The sequence below is a fragment of the Geotrypetes seraphini genome, chromosome 4 (assembly GCF_902459505.1).
Source record: "Geotrypetes seraphini chromosome 4, aGeoSer1.1, whole genome shotgun sequence".
Lineage (NCBI taxonomy): Eukaryota > Metazoa > Chordata > Amphibia > Gymnophiona > Dermophiidae > Geotrypetes > Geotrypetes seraphini.
In genome coordinates, this window is record NC_047087.1 from 140,412,127 (window position 1) to 140,428,551 (window position 16,425).

Here is a 16,425-nt window from a genome sequence, read left to right on the forward strand (position 1 = left end):
ATCTTGTTTAATAACCTACGGTGTGGGAAACTATCAAAAGCTTTACTGAAGTCTAAATACACGAAATCCAGGGATTCCAAGTTTTATCAAGTTTTTCAAGTTTTATTAAATTTTAATATACCGACCATCAACAAGTATCTAGCCGGTTTACAAATTAAAATAGGATAAAAGTAATACTAATAAAAATGATATTTAGAGTGGGGTCGTGAACATTCAGACTTTAACAAGACATACTAGGTAGTGAAGGTGAGGAAGAAAGCGGGGAAGGGAGAAGTTACATTGTTAGAAGTTAAAAAAAAAAAAAAAAAAAAGGAAAGGAAATGGAGAGGGAAAGGATAAAACATTGGGGATGGGATCGCTTCATGAAAGCGGTTGGAGTATTTAAGAATAGATTATATTCAAGAGCAAGAAAACGCGTCTTGAAATAAGAATGTTTTTAATTTAGTCTTAAATTTGTCAATTGATTTCTCGTGGCGGATTTGAGATGGCAATGCGTTCCATAAAGTAGGGGCGACTACAGAAAAGTTGGTTTTCCTGGTGTAGAAAAATTCCTTAAAAGAGGGAACGGAAAACAGGTTCTGGTCGGCCGATCTAAGGGTTCGTGAGGGACAGAAAGGGATTAGTAGTTTATCTAGAAAGGGAGGTTGATGGGAAAGTTTGATTTTGAAAACTAGCATGATTGTTTTGTATGTGATGCGGTGAGTTAAGGGTAGCCAGTGAGCTTCTTTCAGAAGAGGGGTGACATGATCAAATTTCCCTAACTTGTATATAAGTTTTATGGCCGTATTTTGTATAAGTTGTAGTCGTTGTAGTTCTTTTTGAGGGATTCCGTTGTAGAGAGAGTTGCAATAATCAAGATGAGAGATGACAAGTGAATGAACTAAGGTAGTAATTGCTGCAGTGTCAAGGATAGATGATAGGGAATGTATAAGCCGAAGTTTATAGAAACAGGTTTTTACTACTGTACTGATTTGGTCATGAAAGGTAAGATCCTTATCTATGGTAACCCCAAGTAGTTTTATTTTGGTTTCCATTTTTACCGGATGAGTTTTAATGAGAATCTTTCCGATAGTTTCATTCTTTTTAGTAGGGAAAAGTAGGCCACATGATTTATTCATGATTCCCCCCCCTGTCCAATTGTTTCGTTACCCAGTCAAAGAAGCTTATCAGATTGGATTGACAAGGCCTTCCCTTCGTGAACCCATGCTGCTGAGGGTCCCTCAGCTTCTCGTCATCTAGAATCATATCCAATCTGTTTTTAATCAACGTTTCCATAAGTCTACACACTATTGATGTGAGACTCACCGGTCTGTAATTTTCAGCCTCTGACCTGCATCCCTTTTTGTGGAGCGGAATGACGTTAGCAGTTTTCCAGTCCAAGGGGACTTTTCCTTTATTTAGGGAAAGATTGAAAAGCTCAGATAACGGCTCTACCAGGACATCTCTCGGTTCTCGGAGTACTCTGGGGTGCAGATTATCCGGCCCCATTGCTTTGCTCACTTTTAGCCTCGATAGCTCATAGTATACATTGCTCGCGATAAATTCAAAATCCTGGAACGGGTCCTCTGAGCATACCCTTGTTTGCAGCTGCGGTCTGGATCCCGGCACCTCACAGGTAAAGACCGAGCAGAAGTATCCATTGAGTAACATAGAAACATAGAAATAGACGGCAGATAAGGGCCTCGGCCCATCTAGTCTGCCTACCCCAATGCCCCTCCCCTACCTTTCTCTGTGAATAGATCCCATGTGTCTATCCCATTTGGCCTTAAAATCAGGCACGCTGCTGGCCTCAATCACCTGAAGTGGAAGACTATTCCAGCAATCAACCACCCTTTCAATGAAAAAGAATTTCCTGGTGTCCCCGTGCAGTTTCCCTCCTATGCCCCCTTGTTGCCACGGGACCCTTGAAAAAGAAGATATCTTCTTCCACCTCGATGCGGCCCGTGAGATACTTGAATGTCTTGATCATGTCACCCCTCTCTCTGTGTTCCTCAAGTACAGCTGCAACTTATCCAGCCGTTCCTCGTACGGGAGATCCTTGAGTCCCGAGACCATCCGGGTGGCCATTCTCTGGACCGACTCCAGTCTCAGCATATCCTTACGGTAATGCGGCCTCCAGAATTGCACACAGTATTCCAGGTGGGGCCTCACCATGGATCTATAGAATGGCATAATGACTTCAGGCTTACGGCTGATGAAACTCCTGCGTATGCATCCTATGATTTGCCTTGCCTTGGATGAAGCTTGCTCCACTTGATTGGCAGTCTTCATGTTCTCACTGACAATCACCCCTAAATCTCATTCTGCTTCAGTTCTTGTTAGGATCTCACCATTAAGGGTGTAAGTCTTGCATGGATTTTGGCAGCCCAGGTGCATGACTTTGCATTTTTTGGCATTGAAGTTGAGTTGCCAGGACCTAGACCAGCACTCCAGTAGGAGTAGGTCGTGCATCATGTTGTCGGACATTGAATTTATGTCTGTTGTGCTTTTGCCCACTACATTGCTTAGTTTGGCGTCATCGGCGAATAATGTTATTTTACCTCGCAGCCCTTCTGCCAAGTCTCTTATAAAGATGTTGAATAGGATCGGGCCCAGGACCGAGCCCTGCGGCACTCCACTGATTACCTCCGTCATTTCGTAGGGGGTGCCATTCACCACTACCCTCTGAAGCCTACCTCCAAGCCAGTTCCCAACCCATTTCGTCAATGTGTCGCCCAATCCTATAGAACTCATCTTGCTCAGCAGTAATTCAGCTTTGTCTGAGTCCAAGTCTACATAGTTACCGTCAGGTTTCCTTAGACGCACAATCCCGTCTGTATTCCTTTTTCTGTCGCTAACATACCTGAAAAGGGATTTATCCTCTTTGTTTACATGCCTAGCTATATTCTCTTCCATCCGGAGTTTGGCATTCCTGACTGCTGTTTTAACAGTTCTAGATTTCACCAGATAGGCTTGTTTATCTTCTTTAGCTTCCGGTCGTTGTTTGTAGGATACAAATGCTCTTTTCTTCTGCTTAACTAGTTCCGAGATCTCTGCTGAGAACCATTGGGGTCTGTTATTTCTCTGTCGTTTACTCACAGTCTTTATGTAGAGGTTGGTTGTTTCCTGTAGGGTAGATTTCAGAACTGACCACATTACCTCCACACTGTCCGTTGTGTCCCGGTTTTGCAGTGCTTCATAGACATAATCTCCCATGCTCTGGAAGTTAGCTCCCTTAAAGTTAAGGACCTTTGTCAATGTATTTGACCTAGTGACTCCCTTCCTGAGGTGAAACCACACCATGTTGTGGTCACTGGAGGCCAATGCCTCACCTATCGAAACCTTTGTGACGCTGTCACCATTGGTGAGCAACAGGTCCAGGATCGCCGGATCCCTGGTGGGCTCAAGTACCATCTGTTTGAGGTGTGATCCTCATATGGAGGCTAGTAGCCTCCTGCTGCCACTGGTCGTAGCGGAAAGTTTGTTCCAGTCTACATCAGGCATATTGAAGTCCCCCAACAGCACAGTGTCTCCACGCAGAGTGATGGTCTCTATGTCTTCGATTAGTTCTTTGTCTATGTTGTCTTGTTGTCTTGGAGATCTGTATACAACACCAAGATACAGGCATTTGTCGTTGCCTTTGGCAAAGTTCACCCAGAGTGATTCCCCCGTATACTTGACGCCTATGATCCTGGTAACTTTGATGTCCTCTCTGATGTAAAGTGCTACCTCTCCTCCGGTTTTGCCTTGTCTGTCTTGACGGAGCAAGTTATATCCTGGTATAGCTATATCCCAGTCATGGGATTCCGAGAACCAGGTTTCCGTTATTGCTACCACATCCAGGTCGGTATTTCTCATTTCTGTTTCCAATTCCAGAATTTTATTGCCCAAACTACGTGCATTAACAAACATAGCCTTCCATTCTCTATGTTTGTCCAGTTTGCATAGAGATTTTCCTGTTCGAGTTAGTTTGTCCCCCTCAGTACTGTCTTTGATGCAGATACTTACCTCAGACTCAAAGATGGAGTTATTTACCTTATGAGGATGAGAGTGGGTCACCTCCCCCAGCTCTCCTAGTTTAAAGCCTTCCGGAGTAGGTGAGCCAGACGTCGTCCAAAGACGTACTTCCCTCTTCTGATCAGGTGTAGCCCGTCTGATCCCTGTAGTTCTTGAAGTACCTCTCCGTGGTCTAAGAAGCCGAAGTTCATCTCTTTGCACCATCCGCGTAGCTACTCGTTGGTCCTCTGGATACGTTCTTCCCTAGCTCTCCCCTTGTCTCTCACTGGGAGGATGGAGGAGAAGACCACCTGTGCTTCCATCTGCTTCAGCTTCTCACCCAGAGTTCTAAAGTCTTCAGGTATCTTCTCTGGAGAGTTCCTGGCGGTGTCGTTCATAGAAGTAAAAGCCTTAACTGCATATTCCAAGCATCAAGACAGCTACGATGCACGCTGTACTAGCAAGCACACTTTCTGTAGTATTGAAAGGTTATTAATGAGATGACATGCCTGTGACTGAATATGATGCAAGAAAGATTGTAGTTGTTCTGAAGAATCAAATTCCAGGTAGAGTTGTTAAGAGTCACCGTCATTCTGGTAGAGTATTGAAGGCTGTATCTGGCTACCATTGCCTTCAGTCTCGCTCTCATTTCTAAAAAGTATTTCCTTTTCCTTGCCATTGTTTTCACCAAATCCGGAATAATCGGATGTTTATCGGCAAATTTCAGGTTTGAAATAGATTTTGCAGCATTTAGAATTTGCAGGGTTTGAGGGTAGCGTAGGAGTTTTGCTACTATCAATCTTGGTTTTGTAAATCCAGGTTTAAGCACCGACGGGGTTCTGAGAGCCCTTTCAAATTGCATCAGGAGATCGAGGGGGGGTTTTCATCGTGGACAGGAGGGGTTGGGCTCCCTCCTACCTGGATCGCATCGGGGGGGGGTCACCAGGGCAGGAGGGGGTTGGGCTCCCTTCTGCCCGTGTCGCATCTGGGGGTGGGGGTTCATCGGAGCACAAGGGGTTGGGCTCCCTCCTGCCCAGATCAGTTGGGGATGGGGGTTGTCAGGGCAGGAGGGGTTGGGCTCCCTCCTGCCTGGATCAATTGGGGGGTGGGGGGGTTCATCGGGGCAAGAGGAGTTGGGCTCCCTCCTGCCCGGATTGCATCAGGGGAGTGGGGTTCATCAGGGCAGGAGAGGTTGGGCTCCCTCCTGCCCAGATCGGTTGGGGATGGTGGGTGGGGTTATCAGGGCAGGAGGGGTTGGTCTCCCTCCTGCCCGGATCGGTTAGGGGGTGGGGGAGTTCATCAGGGCAGGAGGGGTTGGGTTCCCTCCTGCCTGGATCACATCGGGGGGGGGGGGGTTGTTCATCGGGGCATGAGGGGTTGAGCTCCCTCTTGCCTGGGTTGGTTGGGGGTGGTGGTGGGGTTCATTGGGGCAGGAGGGGTTGGACTCCCTCATGCCCAGATCAGTTCAGTGGGGGGGGGGGGTGGATTGCAGCAGGAGAGAGTGGGCATGTCTTGTGCAGCGATGGCGATCCCCCCCCCCCGAACCATGGCACTTCAGGGAGAGGATCGTGGCAGGGGAGATGCCTCATCTTTCCTGCCGCAATCCTCACCCCGAAGTGCCGCGGTTCAGGGGGGGTGGGGATTGCCATCGCAGCAGGGGAGATGAGCCATCTCTCCTGCTGCGATCGTTGCGGTAGGGGGTGTACAGGTTGCTGGGGCTGCTGAGCTGATTGCGGCAGCCACGATCAGCTCAGCGGCCCCTTTTCGGCACTTATACCTGTTTTGACTTGATCTAAGTCAAAACATATAAGTGCCGAATAGACAACCTGTTAAACCTTTTGGTTATACCTGCTGTAAGACTACATCTAGGTCGGCCCACCTCCCACCCTTTCCCCTCCTCTAAAAACACCTCTTTTCCCTCTAGGCATTTAGAGGCAGGGGAAAGGCCTAAGCTAGTTTTAGATACATCTAAAACCAGCTTTGATTATTGGTACTTGGACAATCTGGCTTTTTGATCGTCCAAGTACCAATTTGGGCCACTTTTTAGACATTTTTTTGTTTGATTATGAGCCCCATAATGTTTAGTAATTAAGTCTTTAAGAGAGTATAGCTCATCCAGAACGGCATCTGAAGTAGTACTTGAAAATTTGCTTGCCGAAGGTTTCTCCGGAGAGGGATGTTCATGTTTGGATCTTTTTGAGCCTGTGGAGAGCGAATTTTGACCATTCGATTTCGCAACTTTACTTACTGACATCTATAAACAGAATTCTTTATATGCAAAGTGAAATGGTGAGAAATTATCAGTTGCTGAAGTCCGATTCTCTAGTAACATTGAAAGGAGGGAGAGTACTATGTGTCTATCTTGTTTTCCGGCTCAATAACGCCAACTCCCCAACCCCCCTCCCCGCCCCCGTCATCGTTTTTTTCTGTAAATTATTTCAAATCTTCATTATCTCTTCCTTAAATAAATACTTTTATAAACATTATTTTAGCATTAACTTATATATAAGTCATTAAAACGTATCCCCTCTTTTACAAAACTGCGATAGCAGTTTCTAGCTCAGAGAGCCACACTAAATGGCCCTCGCTGCTCCCGACACTTATAGGAACTCTATGAGCATCAGGAACAGCGTGGGTCATTCAGCACGGCTCCCCGTGCTAGAAACTGCTATCACAGTTTCATAAAAGGAGGCCTTAGCTTCACAAGCTTGATCTTGTTGTCCATGTCATTAGCCAGAGGTTCTATCTATCCAACATGTTTCACAGGAGCTTTATCAAGGATCTCTATAAAAAGGCCAATACCTTTAGATCCACCGGTTAATGCCTTTAAGGCATGCATCCTAAAAGATGTAAAACATTGGTATGAAAACAGTGGATATCAATTTAATAATTTAACAAAAGAACAAAGGCAGGAAGTTAGATCTCTAAAAGAAGACAAAAAATTAATTATTAAGAGAGCTGACAAGGGTGGAGCGGTAGTTCTGATGGACTATGAAATGTATAACACAGAGATCACACAACAACTACAAAATGAAGAAGTTTATGAAAAGCTACCCCTTGACCCGACGAAAAGATTACAAAGAATGATTAGTAAAGTGTCTAATGATGGTCTAAAGGAGGGATTTTTAACACACAAAGACTATAAATTTTTAAATGTTAAATTTCCTATGATCCCTGTGTTTTACACGCTCCCGAAAATACACAAAAGACTAGACATTCCACCAGGAAGACCTATAATGTCCTCTAGAGGTTCCTTACTTGAACCTCTATCAATGTTCGTGGATGAATTTCTCAAAGCAGAAGTACAAAAGACTAAATCTTTTATCCTTGACTCCAGAGATTTAATGGTAAAACTTGAAGCAATACCAGCAGAATTTTTTCCTTTCACTATTGTTACATTGGATGTCACTTCACTCTATACATCCATACCACAGGATGATGCTCTAGCTATTTTAAAGAAAATTTTTGATAAAAGATCGAGGCCACACACTATACCATCTGAATTTCTTTCAAATATAGCAGAATTGCAATGAAAGAAAATTTTTTTATGTATAATGATAAGATCTTTAAACAGAAAAAGGGTGTTGCTATGGGAGCTACATTTGCCCCATCAGTGGTGAATCTGTATATGGCCGATTTCGAATCTATATGGCTAGAAAATTCACCATTTAGTATGCAAATTATAAAATGGTACAGATTTATAGATGACGTCCTACTCTTGTGGAAAGGTACAGAACGAGATCTCCAGTCCTTTCTGGAATGGCTCAACAGCTGTGATGATAATATTCAGTTTACAACACAATATGCTCGAGATAAAATAAATTATCTAGATATACTGGTGATTCAAAACGATGATCATTTTGAATTTGATCTGTATAAAAAAAACTACAGACAGGAATACTTTCCTAGATTTTCACAGCTGTCACCCTGCACGTCTAAAAAAGAACCTGCCGTTTTCCCAATTTTTATGATTAAAACGGAATTGTTCCAGCAATAAAGATTATAATAAACATGCAAAAATTTTAATTCAAAAATTGGAGTGCAGAGGCTACCCTAGAAACATTCTTAAAAAGGCATTTAAGAGAGCAAAATACTATCACCGTGAATGGCTATTGGAAAAACAAGATAAAGAGTATAAAGATCGAAAGACAGATAGATTTACGTGTGTGCTCAAATATTCCACTGCAGGGAGTACTGTAGCCAATATTATTAGAGAGAACTGGAAGATTCTTAAGACAAGTCCGATCTTTGAAAACACAGATGTACAGATTGCTTTTTCCAGGGATAAAAACTTAAGAGATACTCTCTCCAGCAGTATGTTCTTTAAACTCAACAAAAACACCCTTGCCGAATGGATTTTTTAAGTGTGGCAAATGTAATATCTGCCAGAATACCATACAGCAGAAAGATTTTACAAACCCTAATGATGGAAAAGTATACAAAATCAAACACTTTTTAACATGCTCTTCAGATCATATCATTTATGCCATAATTTGCCCATGCCAGAAATGGTATATAGGGATGTCAACCAGGCCCTTTAAAATTCGGATGAGTGAGCATAAATCGAATCTAAAATGTGGGAGATTGACAGCTCCACTTGTAGAGCACTGCACTCAGTTACAACATAGATTTGCAGATTTAAAGTGCTTTTGTTTTGACAAGATCGCAAGTAATAACAGAGGGGGTGATCGAAAAAGATTACTTTTGCAAAAAGAGGCACGTTGGATCCACAAACTGGGATCTATGAAACCGGAAGGTTTAAACACCACAGTTGAATGGAGTGCGTTTTTTTAGAATAACTCCTTACCTTAGAAGATCAATGGTTTAATAATAATGCAATGTTCTATTTTTAATATAAAACCTAAGGGGTGCATTTAGATCATGAAATACTTATAGAAAGTATTGAGTTATTTTAAAGAAGTCGTCTCGGAAGAACATTAATAATTAATGAGCTACTTCTTTAAAGCGCATGTGCAGCGTATCTACTTTGCCAGCGCCATTTTCTGCCTAAGAAGTAAGAGCAGAGCTGCCCAGTAAGTCACGTCTGTTTTTTAAATATATTCTATGGGTTTTTGGTTACAGTTATATTTTACTATCACATTCACGTTTATAATTATGTTTCCTTTAATTTTTCCAGCAAATATATGACCCCTGATGAAGCCGAATTCTCGGTGAAACGGGTCCCGTTGGGCTATGACAGCGTCTTTAAGATAAGTGCTGTCTTTAATTTATTTACTTATATATTTTGATATAAGTTCTACTTTAGCACCTTATTTGATTTATTGTGCACGTAGTACTAACACGGAGTGAAAGTGTACCCAATGAATGATATCTACTCACCTGCAACAAGCTGTTATAAGAATCACTTGATGGTTTAACAGTGCAGGTATCTGAGGGTACTAATCAATACTTTAAACTCATTCTCTCACAAGTCTTTGCATTGTTGCTATTTTGTGAAGTGACTTGTATACATTGCTTATTTATTGAGTGTTTCTCTATAAAAAGGACCACAATTATTTTACAAACTAACTTTCAGTGTTAAGTTTTTCTGACTTGCATATAATGCTAAAATAGTATTTATAAAAGTATTTATTTAAGGAAGAGATAAAAAAGATTTGAAATAATTTACAGAAAAGACTGATGATGATGATGAAAGCTTTCTTGAGTCTTGAGTGGTGTTGCTGAGGTCTGAATGAGATAAATTGGAAAATGTGATAAGTTTTTGGTAAGATCCTGTATTTGTAAATGTCTTCAATAGTACACTGGATTTAGAGAACATTGCTGATAGTGTGTGGAACAATTTTAAAAAGCCATTTACCCCTGACTACCAGCATGGGTTAAAGAGTTATTTGAAAATGCCCACCCAATAAAATGCATGTGTTGCTCCACAAAATGTAATGAAGCATTAGAACCCAAAAGGAGGAGTACTGAAAAATATCAGACAAAATAGAGTCTCCCCTGATCCAAAAACATGGGGTGAAGAGAAGAGATAGCCCCAACAAACATACTACCGATAATCCTAAGAAATTTTTTTGTGTGAAAGGAAAGCCTTCAGTCATACAGCCTGCAATGGGGACACGCCCTAAAGCACCAGCTGCCACAGTGATACACCCAAAAGGGTATTATCTGTGAAACATCCCTGGGCTCACCCGTGTGCACAAACAAGTGCACAAACAAGTGTGCTAAAAGTGAGAACTCTAAATAAGGAAAACAAATAAGTTTGTTAGGCTATCTCTGTCCCTCATCCGAGGGTTCTAGTAGGTAGTCAGCAAATGATGAATAAACTCGTTCAACGGGGCTCTGTTTCGAGGGAAAACTCCACTTCCTCAGGAACCAACTCTGCTGTGGTGGGCTCTCCAGTGACCAGCTGAAAGTGTGTCAGGCAAAGTTGAAAATGGCTCCACTAAGTGTGACATTTTACCTACTTATGTGGCAGCATTTCCACAGCAGAGTGAGGTCAATGGCAGCAATAACAGACAGGTTTCCTACATGCTTTTTTTTTCATGGAACAAGGTACCTATGGAAAAGCAGGTGTAAATCTCTAGGAGTACTTTTTTCCTGAGCAGTTTGAAAGGGTAAATTTGCATATTTCCTCCCTGAGAACTGATGCAAAATCTGCAATAAAAGTACCTGTAAACACATCAAAATGTGTAGGTCTGAAAATTGCATTCACATAGCCTAATTTTACAACAGGGCACCTATCAGAAGTCCAATATAAAAAAGATGCTTGTGACTTCTGATAGGTGTCCTGCTATAAAATCAGGATATATGAGGGCAATTTTATGGAGTCATGGAGTCATGCAAGCTCCTATTGTCCTTTATAAAAGGACCATAGGTACCTGCATGACTCCATAAAACAAGCTCACAGAACCAACTCCAATAGCATGAAACACCAATACACACATTTACACCTGCTCGAGCTGGTGTAAATGTGTGCATGAACTCTACAGAGGTACCCACGTGTTTTATAGAACATTATTATTTATTTTAAAATTTATATACTGGCTATGACTAGGCACATACATTACAATTCCACCAATGCTTTGCCCAAACTAAGGTCCCAAGAAATCCTTTATAACTGTATACACACTAGCAAGTGCCACCCCATTTATGCATGGAAACGGCCATGCCATTTTATAAAAAGGTCTTTTACTTAACTAAAACTGACATTAAGGCCTCCTTTTATCAAGCTGCATTAGGATTTTTAGCGCAGGTTGCGGTGGTAAAAGCTCGGACACTCATAGAATTCGTTCGAGCATCGGAGCGTTTGCCTCAGTGGCCGGCGATAAAAAACCCTAACGCAGCTTGATAAAAGGGGGCCAAAGTGCAGCAACATCCTTTATAAAATTCCTTACATAAAAAACAGCATATCAGTCATTGCTGATGATAGATATCATTGTTTCACATTGACACTCCAGGAAGGTTCGGTTTATTTAGATTTGTTATACCGCCTTTCACAAACACATGCAACAAGGCAATTTATATTTATTTATTTTATTTATTTAAAAGATTTGTCAACCGCCTATTCCTAAGCGGCATTACAGAAGTAACATACATAAAGTAAAACAAACACGACATATCTTAAAGTACAAGTGAATAGTTACATCTTAAAACCAAGTCATGGTTACAGCTCATCTCCATATTTCTTCTAAATGTGAATATTATATATTTAGTCTAGCTTCAATTCAGCCCAGATCCAAGTGCAGGGTCTATTCAGTAAGTTAAAAGGTGGTCCCTTTTGGGAACAAAATGATATAACAGTCATTGCCAAAGTAGAAAGTTTAAACCTTTTACAGTCAAACCTTAGTTTGCGAGTAACGCGGTTTATGAGTGTTTTGCAAGACGAGCAAAACACTCAAGCAAATCGTGCCTCGCAAACCGAGCATTGACTCGATTTGCGAGCCCCTCCCCCCACGAACTGGCATTGCCTGCGAACGCCCCCCCCCCCCCCGAGAACTGGCATCGCCCCCCCCCTGGCCACGAACATACCCTCCCTCCAAGAACCGGCATCGCCTGCCAGCCCAAATCCAAACTCTTACCCTGATCTGGCACCGGCACGCAGCACCAACCCACAGGATGTGCCGGTGCCAACAGATCCTGCCTCTTGCTGCTGGGCTGGGTCTTAAGCATCTGCGATGCTCAAGGCCTTCTGGCTTCCACTCTCCCAGAGAGAGCGGGAGCCAGAAGGCATTGAGCATGCGCAGATGCTCAAGGTCCAGTCCAATGGCAAGAGGTAGGATCTGCAGACACCGGCACCAGCATGTCCTGTGGGTTGGTGCTGCGTGCTGGTGCCAGATTGGGGTAAGAGTTTGGGTTTGGGCGGGTGGGAGATGCCGGTTCTTGGGGGGCGGGCGCGTTCGGGGGGGGGGGGGGGCGATACCAGTTCTTGGGGGGAGGGTGTTTGTGGATGATTCTGGTTCGCGAGCGTGGGTTGGGGTGGAAGCACACCAGTGGCCTCAGGGGTGGGGGGGAAGCAAGCAGCACCGGTGGCCGGGGGGGGGGGAGGAACGAATCAAGCGAATTTCCCTTACTTCCTATGGGGAAACTCGCTTTGATATACGAGTATGCTTTTGGAACGAATTATGCTCGCATACCAAGGTTCCACTGTATTTAAAAAAACCTACATGTCTTTTCAAATTGTGTCTTTTTCTTTTTTTTTTTTTAACCTCTTATTCCTCTCAGACAATTTCTGTAAATGAGAGTGTCACCCTCCAGCTTAGTTCCCCAGCACTTCTATTACCAACTCACTACTGGACAGGTGAATAGTGGAATGGTTCTGCGATGTTAAAGGAATTTAAGCTTGAAGATAAAATTGTAGCGTGGTTTTTAGCACCAGCCGCAGTGATATTAGCTCCAAACACTCATAGAATTCCTATGAGCATTGAAGTTGTTACTGCCATGATCGATGCTAAAAAACACGCTACGGTTTTGTAAAAGGGGGGGGGGGGGAGTTGTCTGCAGGCTATCCATTGTGACCGGGCCTGTCTCTGAGTAGGTGGGAAACCGGGCTCAGACCACAGGTAGATTTATTAATGCGCCTTTTATTTGGCTGGATGAACAAAAACCCAGAGGACGGATTTCTTAGGAACGGGAACCAGGTTTATTAAAGTTTAAAAAAAACAAACATGTTGGAACATATAGTACGTTCTTCACACTTTCCTCCACCAAGCATAACAGGGCTTCAGTCCTTGTGCCCTGCCTGGAGCTTCCAGGTCCATAAAATAAAGCCTGTTAACATCCCAAACCTCCCAACAGAAACAAAGCAAAGGTTTGGCTTCCAAATTCTCCCACACAAAATGTGTCCAGGGTTAATGAACGTAGCCAAGCCCAACCTGGGCTAACTTTCAGGAGCTTCTTACCCCTCCAAGTCCTCTAGAGGTAAGGTAACTAAATAGTTCAGACAATTACTTTTCAATTGGGCAGAAGTGCCCTGACCCAGCTTCAAACACGGCTAGTGTCCAGGGCTTCATTTAGCCTAGACTGGATTATTGAGGAAAGGGCAAGACCTCTCATATCTCACACTCCCCTAAGTCCATGTCTTCCCCGGGCTCACTCTCCCCAGGAATGCTGTTCATTTCCCAGTCCATAGACCCATAACCCTGACTGGTTCTCCACCCTTTGTCCTCAGGCTGCTTCTCCCAACCCCTAGTCTTGCCTGGGTGTTAACTCCTTGCCAACCGGTCCTTTCCACCGCCAATCTCTTGGTGCACCCTCCCAGGGTTTGTCTGGCAAGGCAAGATAGCGTCCAGGGATTTCAATCTCCCACCTGCTGGGCTGTCTCCTGGGTAGCATACGGGGCTGGGGCACAGGAACTCTGTAGTAGCTGCAATCCTTCCTGGTTACTGGCTGATTGGGATTAGTCCCACCTGAGCTCCCCAACTGATTTCCCCTTGTCTGTATTTGAGGCTTTCCGACCTGCATACCTCGAGTGTTAACCCCACCCCCTCCTGAGTTGGGTTTAGGTTTCAGAGAAGGAGGGAATGGAGTAATAGGGGGAAGAATTTGGTTCAAGTACCCTCCCCCTCTGGCTCTTAGGCTGGGATATGACCGGGTTTTTCTCTTCCCTTCCTGGCTGTGCCGGCTCCATGCCAGGTTTTCTCGGGCCCAGGGCAGGGTGCATGTTGGGTTTCGTAGTTCTTTTGGCTGGGACAGGGGCTTCCCTGTCACACCATACACAAGATGTATCAGATGATTCAAATAGATCAGTCACTTTTATCAAATTTCATTCACTGATTTATGGTTATCGATGACCCTAAGTTTATTTCCTGAATTAGAAAGTTTTCAATGAAAAACAGTTTAGCATACAATGAAAGAAAGAAGACCAGATTCTTTTTTTTTCCCCAAGACACTTTATTGAATAAATATAAAACAGAAGTACAACATATGCTCAACAAATTTCTATATCATATTTGAATCTTAAGTATATAATGAGTATATAGCAAAAACAATATTACCAGATTCATCTCTGTCAGAATGTTTTCCGAGCAGAATGCCCCACCCAACTAAGGGGAGAGATTAGAGTTCTGCAGATTTGGTATTTTTACCTTGGAGATAAAATTGAACTTACTGCCCTCTAAATATCTTTTGGGATTTCTGCAAAGACTGAAAGTATCAAGTATTTTTTTTTTCTGCCTACTTATAACTTGCTAGTGACACCTACTGTTCCAAGTTAATGTTGCACCTTGAAGATCTCTTTACTGGGTACCATCATCCATGCTAAGTACTCTGAGTAGTACTAAGAACATATGTAAGCATTGTCATACTTAGCAGAGCAAAGTTCCATCAAGCCTATGCCCCAATGCTCAAAATCTAACATGAGCATTAAAAGAGATTAGTACTGGACTGTTTCCCACATAATTGTACACATGGAGGAGCATAAGCAAAACATAAGTCTAAGTCCAATTCAGACGTACAGTGCTAGATGCCTAAAGTCGGCAGTGAGAAAATGCCCATTTTCAAAAAATATGTCTAGAAAATTTTTTTTTTTTCATAAATCGTCTATCTGGACGTCTAGGCTATTGTTTGTCCAGACTGCCAGAACATCTATCCTTATACCACATCTTCGACCAAAATTTCATCCAAGTCCGAAACACCCAGAATAAGACCATTTGGACATGGGAGGGGCCAATCTTGTAATGGACTGGCCACCCAGACATGGCAATAGAGCAGTGGGGCACCTTAGAAGGCACTGCTGTGAACTTCACAAAAAGGATGCCACTTAAACATCTCACCAGAGCTCCCTTATAGGTTATGGTGAACCCCCCCAAACCCACTATACCTACCTGTCTACAACCCCATTAGCCCTTATTGCTGCAGGTGGGACTTATTTAGCAGTAGAGTAGGGTTTGGGAGGGGGCGCACATATTCCACCATAAATATAGTGGTTAGAGTGGCTTATGGGCCTGGGTCCTCCTCTCTATGGTTCACTAGCCCATCCCCTAGGCTATTTAAGACACCTGTGTGCAGCTCTACTAGGCTTTCCTATACCAGGTGCTGATTTTCTGGAGACAGGTATGTACATTTTTATTCTGATCTTTTTGTGACGGGTTCAGTGAACATTAGGGGAGTGTGTGTGTGTCTTTACTTTGTCTCTGAAGTGGTTATCTGGTCACTTTGGATACCTTTTTGACACTTATTCCTGTTTTTATATCATCTAACTCAAAACGTTTAAGTTTCGTCCAATATATCTAGTAAAACATTTGATTATTCCTGCAGGACGACTAACTCTAGGTCGGCCCCTATCCTGCCCACATCCACTGTCACAGGGCTGCCCCTGTTCCTAGGGAGGAAGCCTTGCCAGAAAAGGGAAATGAGGTTAAAACCCTTGAAAGTATTCCTAAATCTGCTAAGGAGATTCCCAAAGCAACCCCTAGGAATACTTACAAGCCAAGCCTTCCAGCAATGAAACCTCCTAACACCCTGCCTAAAGCAGGCAGATCTGGTTTAGCTTTACCTAAGCCAGTTATAGGAAAACAAGTAGAAAGACTACAAATCATTCAGAACACGGCCATAAAGTTAATCTACAATGCAAAAAAATTCGATCATGTCTCCCCATTATTAATTGATGCACATTGGTTGCCAGTTAACCATAGGATCCTCTACAAACTGATGTTCCTAATTTTTAAGTCTCTTACATTCAACGAACCACAATTTATTTTAAAATCACTTATCCCATACAAACCTCAAAGATCTTTGCGTTCATCTAGTCAAAATTTATTAACTGTGCCATCATTAAAAGTTATTGGAACAAGAAGAGCAGAGATGTTTACTGTTGCAGGGCCACAATGGTGGAATTCCCTTCCCCATTACATTAGAATTGAAAGCGATATCCTAGTATTTAAAAAGCTTTTAAAATCTTATTTTTTTAAGGACGCTTTTGATTTATAATTTAACTAATGGATGCCTAAATCAACTTTTACGTAAGAAAAGCTTTGAATAATTTTACCCTAC